The 13,392-nt window shown below is 44.0% G+C and overlaps 1 protein-coding gene across 1 annotated transcript in view; it reads right to left on the bottom strand.

Moving 5' to 3' along the window:
* flrt2 (fibronectin leucine rich transmembrane protein 2) overlaps positions 1 to 12,711 on the bottom strand; it is a 61,043-nt gene extending 48,332 nt beyond the window's left edge. Inside the window, exon 1 of the mRNA XM_080491289.1 lies at positions 12,278 to 12,711. The gene's annotated coding sequence lies outside the window, so the exon portion shown is untranslated. The remainder of the gene's footprint in view (positions 1 to 12,277) is intronic.
* Positions 12,712 to 13,392: the final 681 nt, after the last annotated feature.

Below are 13,392 nucleotides of genomic sequence, written 5' to 3' on the forward strand. Positions count from 1 at the left end.
GCCGCCTCGTTTGATGTGGGATTCTCGAGCAGATGCCCCCGACTCCGCAGCGTTATTGGGGATATTAAAGTACTGCGCGGCTTTGTCTCTCCGACTCCTTAATACAAACACACACAGCGTCGTTTGCAGAAGCCAATTCCATTTCCTGTTTTTGGAAACCAGCTCTGCAGCTTCTCCGATGTTTAGACAGAAAAAAAACAAAAAAAACAAATAAAAACCTTAATCCAGGAATTTTCGGTATATCAAAGTCACCACTAGGGGAGCCATGCGAAGTCGCAAATAGTCCTTTTCCTTGAAGTGTCATTCGTTTAAGGAGGTTTAGTGACATCTTCTTTAAAACATTATGAATAATTGCTAAATAAGCTACAAATGTTCATATCTGGTAGGCCGAAATTAGTAAAAATAAATTTCGTTGTTTTTTGCATTATGAATGCTTCAAAAGACGATTTTCACATTGTTGTCTTTTCAAACTGACATGACAACATTTTGCACAAACCCTGGAAGTCTATTGCTGATTTGTGCCTGACGTTTGCTGAATACAGTATAATCCCTCGGGTTTAATTCAAACTAAATATCACATCAAAACTTACAAATAGGAGCAAATAATGTTCCCGCTTAAAGCGCACAATAAAATAGTTGGCAAATATTCATTGAAATAAGCTGGTTTGAAATTAGAAAAAAAAAAAAAAAAAAAAAGGGTGCTTCCATGGCTTTAAGAAACGCTCACAGTCAAAATCAGCTGCTAATTTTCCAACATGAAAAATTTGCACTGGAGACATAAATTAATTAGAATTTTGCTCAAAAGAAAATTTCTCTTGTTAAATAATTATGATAGACTGTTGCTCTACGACACTTTTTCTTTCCCAGTCTTTGTCTGTGAATCCTGATTATGTTTTTCTAAATTTCAAGCTCAGTAAATAAGTAAATAAAAACTATGTTTATTTCACTAACCAATTACAGTGAAACTCCAATTTCATGAGGTAACGATTGCCAGCTCTGCTCGACTCAACCGGCAATGCAATAATGGCCAATAACATGAAAGATTTGACCATTTTAGGTATAATAAAGCCAATAATAACAGTAATTTACATTTGATTCTGGATTTCTCAGTGACACGCTGTCAAGCAGAGCTAAAGTCTCATGATGCTCACATCTCGTCAAAAAGGATCAAAATTCAGAAAGTAGCATCTCTTAAACTCACTTATTCCGATGAGTCATGTTCTTTATTTGATGGTTATGTAAATAAGAATTAATGTATTGGTGATTATCCCCAAAAGTCACTGCCTTTCATAAGTATTTTTCTGAATTAAGCATAATTCAATGGTGATAGAAGTGATAACGTCACTGATTAGCTCCTGCTGATATGAGAGTAGTATCAATCTACTAAGTAAACAAATGAGGTTGATTTTCTCCAGTGTTATGTCAATAATTAAACAGCAAATTCACAAATACGTAAAACGCCCCCGAAACAAAACGTCTCTTCAGCCCTCCCGAAGAGAAAACACCTGACACAACCCTCGGCGCCGTGATCAGATTCAAAGGCTCCCACTGTTTGGTCCTCGTAAACGGAATCGCCTAACTAGGCAGGGGGAGAATTTTACAAGGCGATGGCGGCTCTGGAGGCGAGTCAAACTTGTAAACAAGGGAGCGGAGGAAGGAGCGAAGACGAGGGGGTCAGGGATTATGGAGGCGTGGCCCGGGGACGCTGGCTCCGGGCCGGGTCCGCCCAGAAGGTCGTGTGAAAGTGGAGGATTGCCAGAGGCATGTGTTCACGGAGGAAAGCTTTATTTTTTCCCAAAACATCGAGAAAAACTGTATCCCACCTGGGAGAGATTACTCTATACTCTGTCTCTATACCACGATCTGAATAATTAGGTTTGCGAAGCACGTGACGCTGTCTCGCCAGAAGGTTACTCATTTATTTATTTGAGGTTTTTTTCATTTTTGTTCTTTTTTTTTGAAAGGATGGATCATTTCGACGCAGGCCGCGCTCTCCGCATGCCGCGTAACCGGACGGACAATTACCGCGCAATTACTGTGAGGCTTTCGAGATAGAGGTGGAGGGGGGGGGGGGTGGAATGCATCACTCAGCGGGCGGCTGACAGCGTGAGCTAACTCAGCAAGCGACATGCAAAATAGGAAAATAATGGTGCGGAGTGCCAAAAGTGAAGAACGTCCCTACAACACTGAGGCGTACAATAAACAAGGAGGCAAGGGGAAAGGCAATTTATGTCGACAGGCGAAAGGAGCATATGCAAACAGGGGGGGGAAAAAAAGAGAAAAAAGAAGGATATCCAAAAAGAGAGCGCGCTCTCTTATTGAGATGGAATCCTGTGGTAAAGCAGTACATATGAAGAGAAAGATTAGATCCGCTCCCACATGAAAGGGATTATTTCATTTCGGGTTTTATTGCGGAAAGTTTAATAAAGAACTTTGAGGTGAGCAATAACAGCAATGGCGAGTGGTTGCATCACGTCTCCGCGCTGTTTAGTTTGGACAGGTTTGCATTGTCTCGACGCGAGCGTTATTCTCACCTGCAGGACTGAGTCATGGGCTCGGGGGTTTGCGAAACGCTGAAAAGTGAGACGATGATGTCACGTCGACATTTTTTTTTTTCCCCGGACGGAGTGGCGAGCCGAGGGCGTTCGGTTCAGTTCAGACTGGCAGCTTAAATCAGATTTTCGCTGTATCCAGATTGGAATCAGATTGCTTTTTATCAAGTGTGGATAACAAGGAAGAAAAAACATGCAGGAGTTTTACTGTAGGTGGTTTGAAACCCGATTCAAATCAAATTTGAAGCGACTTTGCCCGTAGCTGGTTAAATCAGATTAGACGCTGTCCCCTTTACGTCACTGCGAGCGCATAACGCACAACACATGATGGTGACTTCACACCTGGCTGCCAGACTCCGGCTGCACACGCATACATCACTTTAAAAGCAACTCTTGGTCATGTTACACCGCGCAGACCCGATCAGATGGAACGTATGTCTTTTAATTTTTTTTTTACGACCTCGGTAAAAGTAGTCTGGGTACGATGTCGACAACACGGCGAAATACAACCGAATCGACTTTATTATGAACACAAAGTTGGGTCAGAATCTGACGGAGACATTTGCACGAAAATAAGAAAAAAACCTAATAAATATATCGAGCAATACTGAAATGAACAGAGAAAATGACAAATAAGTGATTCTAAGTGAAAGACTCCGACACCATGCAGCCGGCAATCCTGACGAGGTTTCTCTCAGGTACGCCAGGATTGCCTACAAGACTGTGTGAAGGGCGAAAAACGGGCCCAGCCTACGCCTGATAAGGATCTGCAGTGTGGACCTCAGCTATAATTAGGCAGTTTTGCCTTTGGGAAGATTCACATCTGGTTTGTCTATTGGCTGTCAAGGAAGTCACTAAATCTACTAAAACCATTCATTTAAAATCAAGAGCACAATTTACTGAAGGTATCACAGCTGACGGTGATGGATGTGGATTTATTTGTGGTTTTATGAGGTCACATTTGCTGCTGGTGTGCGTGCGTGCGTGCGTGTGTGTGTGTGAGCGAGCAGCTTGAAACTGCGACGTCGCTTTGAGCTATTTTACACATGTAATCTCGCCCGGAGATGTCCAGCCTACTGTTCTGCAATCTGTTGGGTTAAAAGTAACCCAGTTGAGGTTATTTTGAAAACCCCAGAACTGGGTCAGAAAGGGACCAGCTGTGGGTGTTTCACACCCTGCGGGCATGAGTTCTGTGTTTCACTCGACGTTGGAATGAACTCGTTTGGATATTTTCGACGATTATTTATCTACAGAGGAAATGTGTTTAATCGTGATTTGCTTTTACGCGCCGAGACGCAACGTTTCTCAGGTGCGCCTGAGAGAAAAAATCCTTTCAGAAACGCTGAAATCGAGGTCGTAGGCACACAAGGGCCACGAGTTGGCGCTGTTGGTTGATTTTGTAATGAAACCGCAGACACATGCACACGAGAGAGCATACGTCACTGAACTGCTTCATCCCGTCCAGGGTCACGGGACATGGCTGCCGTGTGACGGCGCTCCGGCCATGCAATAGAAATAATTTCAATTTCAATTAAATCTTCAGTGACTCTGAGCACCGTTGTCGTATAAACGGGGGGCTCAGAGGTAATCTAGGGGTTCTCCATGGAGCGAGAGATTAAAGGATATGGCACGCATGGTCAGAATGTTTCCCTGTAACTATTTGAATGGTGGCATCCTTTTTGAAAATCCTTGTAAATCCGGTATAACCACCATAATATGTCAAATGTTTGATAGGATCAAATTACAGGTGAAACTGAAAGAAATGATGGAAATAAATCTGAACTTTAAGATGCTCTATGTTCACTAAACGTTGGACATAAATCACCGGTGAGGATTTTATATTTTCTCTCTGATGACAGTGTGGTTTTGTTAGTGGAACGTCTTTACATGTAGAAACCCTCACATAATGACTGTTTCCCCGTTTATTCCCATCTAATAGGTGTGACTTAAGTGTGAATACCTAATTGGATGTAAGTAGTTGTTAAATGTTTGTTCGCAGCGGCGCAAATAGACTCTGTGCATGTTAATGTTTATTTCATGAAGTCATTCCAAAATAAAATGAGTAAACAAGCCCTTGTGAAGCGGCTGTCAGAGGTGACTTTGCTCTGTAGTACATCGCAGGTATTCGTGCGACAGGAAGCCATTACATAAATGTAGTGGCATGAAGAATATTCCCCTCAGGAATGTGGAACCTGAAGAAGAAGAATAAGAAAAAAAAAAAAACCCCACTCAGGTTTCTTGAAATTGTACAGTACAGTAAACACACTGCAGCGGCGGTGAACATTCCTGGTTGGTGAAGCCGCCTGCGCCACCAGCGCTGCTGCGGCGTGAAAGCATGAGAGGATTCATCTCCATTTTTCATCTAATCTCCAGCTCTCTGTTTTGATTTCATTCCAGAGAAAGGCCTCCGTGAGTCACTCTGTGTGTGTGTGTGTGTGTGTACGTGTGTGTGTGTGTGTGTGTGCGTGCGTGCGTGCGTGCGTGCGTGCGTGCGTGCGTGCGTGCGTGCGTGTGTGTGTGTGTGCGGGCGTGTGTTCGAAGGGGATTTTTTTTTTTTGCGATGTCTGAACACCAAATGCAACATTGCTAGTAAATGACAATCAGGATTTCCCTCCCAGAGATCAACTCTGGGAAACAAATTGACTTTTTACGAGGTGTGAACATAAAAACCTGAGATAAGAGGGAGGGAGGGCGGCGAGGGGGCTGCAGGACGGGGGGAGTTGGGAGAGCGTCGCCGGCATGAAGCCTGTTAAAAGTTCAGATCGGCAGGAGCAGAGAGAGAGAGAGAGAGAGAGAGAGAGAGAGAGGGGCTCTGTGGCGTGTGCTCCTGGCAGCGTGCGGAGCTGGCATTCGCCAACGCTTTTTTGGCCGCTTTCAGGAGGCTCCAAAGCAAACAGGACTGGCTCCGCTTACAGGTCGTAAAACATATGTGTGAGCTTACTTAATCATGGACGGCACTCGACTTCAAAAAAAAAAAAATTAATCTAAAGAATTTACTCACATTATCCCATTACACTGAGACAAAAACACCTAAATAACTTTAAATTATGATGCCTAATGAGATGAGAAAAAAAAAAAAGAAAAATCTCTTTTGAAAAACGACACCACGTTGAACACGGCTCAACACAAGGCTTAAGGGCATGTAGTACATATGTCAGGCCTTTAGGGGTGCTGTGACTCACTAAATACACCAAAAACGCAGAAGACACAGTGCACATAGACATTTAGAAGTAGATTCCTGCTCATAGACTTCTAAATAACTCCGAGTTATATAGGTCTATTCTCCGTTTTCGGGCTTCTAATACGCCGCCTCGTGTGGATGATCGGCCAAAAACGGTACGTTTACGTGAACCGGCGTTCTCGCGTGGACGACCCCCCGGTGTCTCTCTTGTTGGCAGGACCAAGAAGCCCAACCAGGGAGACTCTATTGTTGTACCCTAATGACCCGTTTACATGATGTTTCAAGTCGTAACGCATCGCGTTTCTGCATTTTAGCTTCAGAAGAGAAATTTGCATGGAAGAGGCAGAATTACTGAAAACCATGTAGAGCCACTAGTTGGCGCTGTTGATTGTTTTCGTCATGGAGCCGCACAGTTCTAAAGAGAATATGGACGGGGAGTCATGACACCCCGGAGGTGAACATTGCAGCAGACTACAGCAGTAGTATGCATGCACAGTAGCAGCTTTTCAAAAAGTTGTGTTTTTCCCCTTCAAAAAGTTTCACCTTGCGAGCCGTTTTTCGAAAAGTTGCGTTTTCCAGTGGCTCCGACCACCGCTGTCGTGTAAATGGACGCTTGAATTGCAATGCAGGTTTTCTGTTGTCGCCTAAACAGGGCAAAGGTGTCTTCCTATGGACCAACTGTCAGCTGGCACTGGGGGGGGGGGCTCTGCGCAGTGGCGGAAGGTAAGGGGCCCAGTTAAGGGGGTTCCTGGCAGAATGTAGCAGACAGTTGTTCCAGTGGTTCCAATGTGATGGACACATGTCAGGACCTCTTTCAGCTGCGGGCCCCATGCTAGGCTCTACATTGTTGTGCTCCTCTGCCAGTAGCATCAAAATCTTTACTTTTAAAGTTCTTTTAGTCTACTTTTTCAAAGTATATCATGACAGTGACCTCACAAGATCCACTTTGTTGAAGCTCCAAGAGGTTAGTGAGACATGTTGAGTCTGACTAAACCCTGCCGGGATGCTAAATGCTAACCTCCAGAGTAGCACGTGGAACCTTGTAGTTCAGCAGCGTTTAAAATCTGACGTGCCTGTTGAACGCTGTAATTCAAGGCTCCTCGTGGAACATCCTTAAAGGGGGATGAAAAATTCACTTTCTAAAGGTTCTCCAACAGTCATCGTCCCCATACCTGGAGTGACGCACCAGAAGTGAAGACAGTCTGTTGTCTCGCTTGTATCTTTCTTTAAAAAAGTGTGTCAGAAATTAAACCCTATATAGTGTCATCGGGGGTTAAGCCTATCCCAATGAAAGAAGGCCCTCTCTTTGACTCCTCCCACAATTAGGCAGCTCTGCTCTGGCACATGGCACCACGAGAAGAAGCACTTCCTCCTCTTCCCAAGATGGGCATGTGTGGGCGGATGTTTTTTGGACCAACGAGACTCATGTGGAAGTGTCGAAAAGCTGAATAATATGACTCCTTCAATGCACACGTTTGTGTCATTGTTGGAAACACTGACTGCTTCCTGAAGGATTTTTAGACCAGCTGAATGGTCTTGATTGAAATTTTTGTTTGGTGGACGGAGAAATTTGTCCCAAATAACATCCATAAATGGTAAAAGAAACTTGTACTTTGATACGCTACGCCAGTGCCTCGACCAACAATCGAAGAAAGTGAGCCAAGTGACTAATTTCAGCTTGGACAGCAAAGCTTTTTTTTAAGTTAAATTCTCTCTGATTGCAACAATCTTACACTTACTAAGCCATTATAAGTCAGTAGTATTAGTCAGCATTAGCTGGGAAAGTACCCAGGAGGTATGTTGTTTTTTTTTGGCATAGTGGCCACATTTGGCATTGCAGGATGCGACGTCGCCTGCCCGACGGAGCATTGTAATGCTTTGGAATGGCAAATACCCTTTTCTTTGAGCCGCAATAATAACTTGGCTAAATGATTAAAACATGATCCATGTGGTTAAATAACAGCCAGTTGGCCGGAAGAAGTCTCATGATTGGCTCAGCTGGAGATGGATTTCAAGCAAAACTGGAAAAATCGACTTGTGTATCGCGGGGGCCGACTACGGAGATTGAAATCACAACATCGCAGAACGTAGGGAGCCACGTCTGCCCGCACATCCTGCAACAATCAAATGAAAGAGCAACCGTACAAACCGGAGCACCTGAGGATAGTAAAGGAGTCGGCGTTGTTATGAATGAATCCCGAAACCAGAAACTTCTTTTGGACGTGATTACAGTGTTTCTCTTACCAGCTTCTATTAAAAATCTGGAGTCTAATCCAGCCCAGTTTTCCGAGGCCATACCCCAAACCGGTCCAATAACGCAATAATGCCATTTGTTATTTACAGTTTGGCAGTGCCTGGGTCGAGTGCAGCGGCGCACGGCAGGTTTGCGTATCCGCTCTGAATGTTCCCGCGCTTGTCTGGTTTCAATCACGGGGCCTTTCCAGCATGTTCTCAACTCCAGACAATCAAAGCTGCGATCCCAACCTCCGCAAATAACAATCGCAGGTGCAGGAAAACACCGAGTGATTCGTTTGAGGGGGAAATAAAAGAGGACGAGGAAAAACAAGACGGCCAATGTCGACATAGTTTTTCTTTGCTCCTCAAGTTCCCGGCCGTTGTCTTTTTGGAGGTCAAGGCTGGTTGTTGTTTTCACCTTTTTCACGACGGCCGTCCGTCTCCGCGGATGACAGCTCGCAGATAAACAGGGCGCCGGCGGAGATTACGAGCGTTTGATGGGTACGGCTATTGCCTGGATTTATCAGGACGGGTGGGGGGTGGGGCGGTGGTTGTGGGGGGGGGGGGGGGGGGGGCGGGTCATTGGCTGGTTGGGTTCGACCTCCAGACACGTGTGCAGCCACCTCATGTTTTTTACATTAGTCCTCATGTTATTCTAACGTCTACGTCGCCGGCTATAATCTAATGAGCGCAGCGCCCGCCGTCCAGGTATTATCTTCTGAAAATATACACTGGCAACATTCTCCCTTAACTACTGGAGTCGTGTTTATTTGAAAGGAGACAGGAAGAATTTGAGCAGATGTATATATAGAGGCGTTTTTTTTTTTTTGTTGTTTTTTTTATAGACACTTAACTCCAATTAACCTCCATTCTCCTATTTGCCTATAATTACATTATCCTCTGGTATTTGACTCTTATTTTTCTTTCATGTGAGCGAGGCCGTGTCCTTCTGCTACAAGCCCAGAGAACAGTGAGACGGTGCGAGAACAAGCTTCTCCTTGTGTTGGATCGCCCACTTGGCCGGAGAACCAGGCCTGTCTTCTCTCCTTCTCTCTCTCTCTCTCTCTCTCTCTCTCTCTCTCTCTCTCTCTCTCTCTCTCTCTCTCTCTCTCTCTCTCTCTCTCTCGCTCTCGCTCGCTCGCTCGCTCGCTTCTCCCTCTGCTGCACATCTCGGCTCTGCCGTCGCTCCAAACAACGCCCGATTCATACACCTCGGCCCATCTCTGCCCGGCCGCACGCTCCCAGAGTTCCAGTGAATCCTAATTTGCTCCAGTTGTGTCAAAATCAGACAATAATTTAAGTTGTTGGAGAAAGTCCTCCGCCTCCCCTCCGCCTCCCCACCGCTCCACTCATAAAAGATCAAACTGCTCTCTTCATTATTAACAGTTCTCGTTCACTCGATACTCTCAAGACGTCGCCTCTGTTGAAATAACGTCAAACGCTCTTAATTCTCGCAATTAAACGTCTTCGGATGGACGTTTTCGAAACTGGAGGCTTGGACCTCGAGTCCTTTTTCTCTCCCCCCCCCCCCTTCTGTTTAAGGGAAAACACATTCCAGCTGTCGAGTGTGTTCATTCATGCACTAATGTATGAAACTGTTTCTGACTACCTGCCTGTCCCCCGCAGCAATTATAGGTGAAAGAGCTCACTTTTTGGCACTTAAACTCCGGCGTCTCCCCAAAAAAAAAAAGGCGCCTGTTCAGCTGTCACCAGCACTGACACATTAGTAACATATTTTCAACAGCTAACGCACCGACGGGGAAAGCGTTTGTCCTGCGACACTGAGCAAAGAAAGGACTTTTACACTTCTGTTAAAGCTGTGACTCATCATGGTTCATGATACCGTGAGCACAGCAAGATAATCTTGGAGAGTTTTCAACGGCAGTATTGAGCTCCATCAAAGTAGAAATATCAGTAATGGCACAATGTTTTCATGTTTTAATATCATTAGAAAAACTATCTAAAAAAAAATGATAAGAAAAAAGGTCAAGATGAGAAGAAAAGAAGAATTTCTGATAAGTCCAATTTAGATTAATATCCTGCTACTTTTAAAGGTTGGATGATGTTGTTCTGAGGAAATTTCAAATTCACGATAAAACTATTACAATTTTTTTTAGATCCAATCGATACCACTTAAAATACAATTAAAAGGTGCCCTTAAGTGGAAAAAGAAAAATGACAATAAATATCTGATCCAAATGTAAAATTGGTTCGATTCTCTCTGTAAAATGACTTTGCTGTATTTGGCGCAATAGAAATAAAATGGAAATCAATTAAGATGAAAGTTGTGCCATAAAAAAATCAACCTGAAGTGAGCGAATTGGTTATCAGCAGTTGACTTTAAATCCACATAAATTGTAAATAAACCTGTTAAACATCAAGTTAAGAGACGATCAACTTTCAAAAGCCGTCGCCACAAGATAAACCGATGTAAAAGTTGCATTTTAATGAATGAATGAATGAATGAATGAATGTTATTATAAGTCAATAAATGCTAATACAGTTCACGTTATCTGACCAAGAAAAGGAAACCAGTGGCACCATTCATGCCAATCCTATAACCAGGAATATGTACAACTTACAACCAAAAGTCCAAAACAACAAAATCAGCAACAATAGAAAAAAAAAACTACCTTAAATTAGTTTTCAACTGGTAATTTAAAACAATAATTTTTTTTTCAGTATCTGACAAATTTTAAGCAAATTTAATGATACATACAATTTACAATACATAATCTACTTCATTATCTTTAAATCACCCGTTTTAAATGAATATTTAAAACATTTTCTATCGACATTTTTGTAGCCAATAGGTTGATTCTTCTGTCAGATTTATATCAATAGTAAATATAGTTTGTGTGTCTGTGATTTCAATTTATGAAATTGAATGAAACGTGGTTAAAAAGCAACCGCGTAACTTGTACTTGTGTATTCTAATACTGTAATACTTGTTCTTGAGATAATTCAGGTACTGGAAAAGTGTTTCTATTTGATTACATTTCTGTGGTAAATTAGAGCTCCTGTATCTTGAACCAAAACCTGAACTGAAGTGTTGGTTTTAACCGCAGTGTCACTTTCAACTAAACTGTATTTATTTGAAACATGACAGAGTAAACCAGAGAGAGAGAGAGAAAAAAAACATGATATCCAGATTGTAAAATACTCAACAAGTGTGAGAGCAGCGGGATAATCTAATGTCGGTGGTCGTATGCTTCTGCAGCAGAAGTGTTTCAGTTGCTCTCTTTACATTGTGATATTTACTCATTATTCATTATGGTCATGGAGAGATCTGGCAGTTGCATTCAGCAAAAATAAAAACAAGTGAGGATAACACAGCTTTGTAAATTAAGTGCACTCAGAGCAGCTTTTCCTGGCAAAAAAAAAAAAAAAGAAGTAAAAATACCCAACAGCTTTTGATCATCGAGATGTCATTACTTCCCCAAGGAGTGTTTACCTGTGAGAGGCAGTGGAGGACTTCACACCCATTTAAATAATGAGACCATTGCGAGAGATGTTTGAGATAATTGTTACCGTTTCACCTCAGACATTTTTAAAAGTTATTGCTGGAACAGCGTACAATTATTTTAAATTGCTTTCTGCTTGGGAGGCCACAGCCGGTGGCAGATCTCACAATGTAAACTGGCCCCGGGTTGTTGTTTTTTTTTTTTTTTCCTGAAGTGACCCCGGACAGGAGGCTCTGAATATATTCTTTTATCTGTTTAAAGAGGGGGGGGGGGGGGGTCAAGAAAAAAAATACACATAACGCGTACGCAACCTTTCATTTTAGTGTCTCCTGTAGGCCGGCCATTAAAATCATCAGCCCCTGATTCGTCACCCCAGAGGTTGACAAGACAAGTGCACAAGGTCACGGAGAGACACGGCGAACAACAAGGCGGGCGAGTTCGGAGAAAAACATGGCAGCCATGAATAATGCATGGTCGGGAGGTTCGTCTAATGGCACTCTTTAAAACTTTTAAAAGTTAATCTTTGCTTTCAGCTTGAGACGCTCTTGGCTAAAAAGCCTTTTTTTTTTTTTTCCTCCCCCCCTCCTTCCAACTTGCTACCGAGTCATTCAAACCCAGCTTGAGCGAGACACTGATTGGCTTAATTATGTTTGCAGTGATTAAGCATCCTAATGGCACTCATCACAATATGTGGCATGAATCACAATGATTGTGGGATGTGACATTTTCGAAATTCTTTTTTTTTTTTTTTTTTCTTCCCCCTTTTACTTTCTTCTGCTTTATAACACTGAGCCAGTTCCACACACACACACACACACACAGATAGTTTAAAGACAGACACTTACCGTCTGTAGACACTTGGTGGTCATGGCAGGGTCAGAGGAGAACAGAGGCGCTGGGAGAGCGAGGAGCGCGACCCCCCCGGCGGCATTACACTGGCATCCCGACCCGAATCCCAGACACCGGGACGAGGAGACCGATGGGGCTCGTTAACTTGAAAGCACGGGGCGGAGGGCGGCGGGCGGCAGGCGGCGGCGCTCGCACTAGTGTGTCAAGAGGAAGACTGCAGGCAGCAGTCAAGTCAGTCAGCGAGGGCCGCCGGAGAGAAGAGGAGACGAGGATTCAAAGACGCCAGCACTTTTGATTCTTCCTCTTCCTTTTCCTCGCTTTTCTCCTGCTGTAACTTAAACCCCCGGCAAAAGCACACAACCAGTTCCAGACCTGTCCTCCTCCTACTCCTCCGACAGCCTCCCCCCTTCCCTCTCTCTCTCTCTCTCTCTCTCTCTCTCTATTGCTCTCTTTCTCTACTTTTCACTGTTTTTTTTTTCTTTTTTGGTATCATTTAACTCTTGATTCCCGAGCCGGTGGAGCGATGAGCTCACCGCCGGCTCAGGTTTCAGAGCCTTCAGTGGAATGCGAGGGCAAGCCGTGCAGAGGAGAGGCAGAGGTGCCGGCGAGGTCAAAGGCGACCTGGGGTAGCGCCGAGGGGTGGGGTGATGGAGACGACAGGGGGTGTCTGTCAGTCGGGAGAGGAAGGGTGGTGGTGGTGGTGGAGTACCGAGAACAAAACAGGAGTTTCAGGGGTCAGGGGTTACGGATGTTGCGGGGGCGTATGACAGCTCTGGAGGCTCCGGACTCGCAGGACACTGAGTACATTTACACGCTCAAACACACACACACAAACACAGACAACTTCCCCCTAAGTGCCAGATTTATTGCTCACTTAGAGAGCGGGGTGTTTTCCTCTGGGGAGAAAGTCTCTCGTTTTTTTTTTTTTCTTCCTTCGTCTCTCTGTGTCTCTTGTGGAGCTGCTGTTTTCACATTTTTAGTAGCCGTGGGCGAGAGGTACATATTCTACAGTGAGATAAAACGCACTAATGGTGTTTCTACAGACACAGGAGCGATGGGACTTTTCAACACTTTCACATGAGTCTCGTTGGTCCAAAAACGTTGCATTGGA

Source organism: Lipophrys pholis (assembly GCF_963383615.2).
Source record: "Lipophrys pholis genome assembly, chromosome: 21".
Taxonomy (NCBI): Eukaryota; Metazoa; Chordata; class Actinopteri; order Blenniiformes; family Blenniidae; genus Lipophrys; species Lipophrys pholis.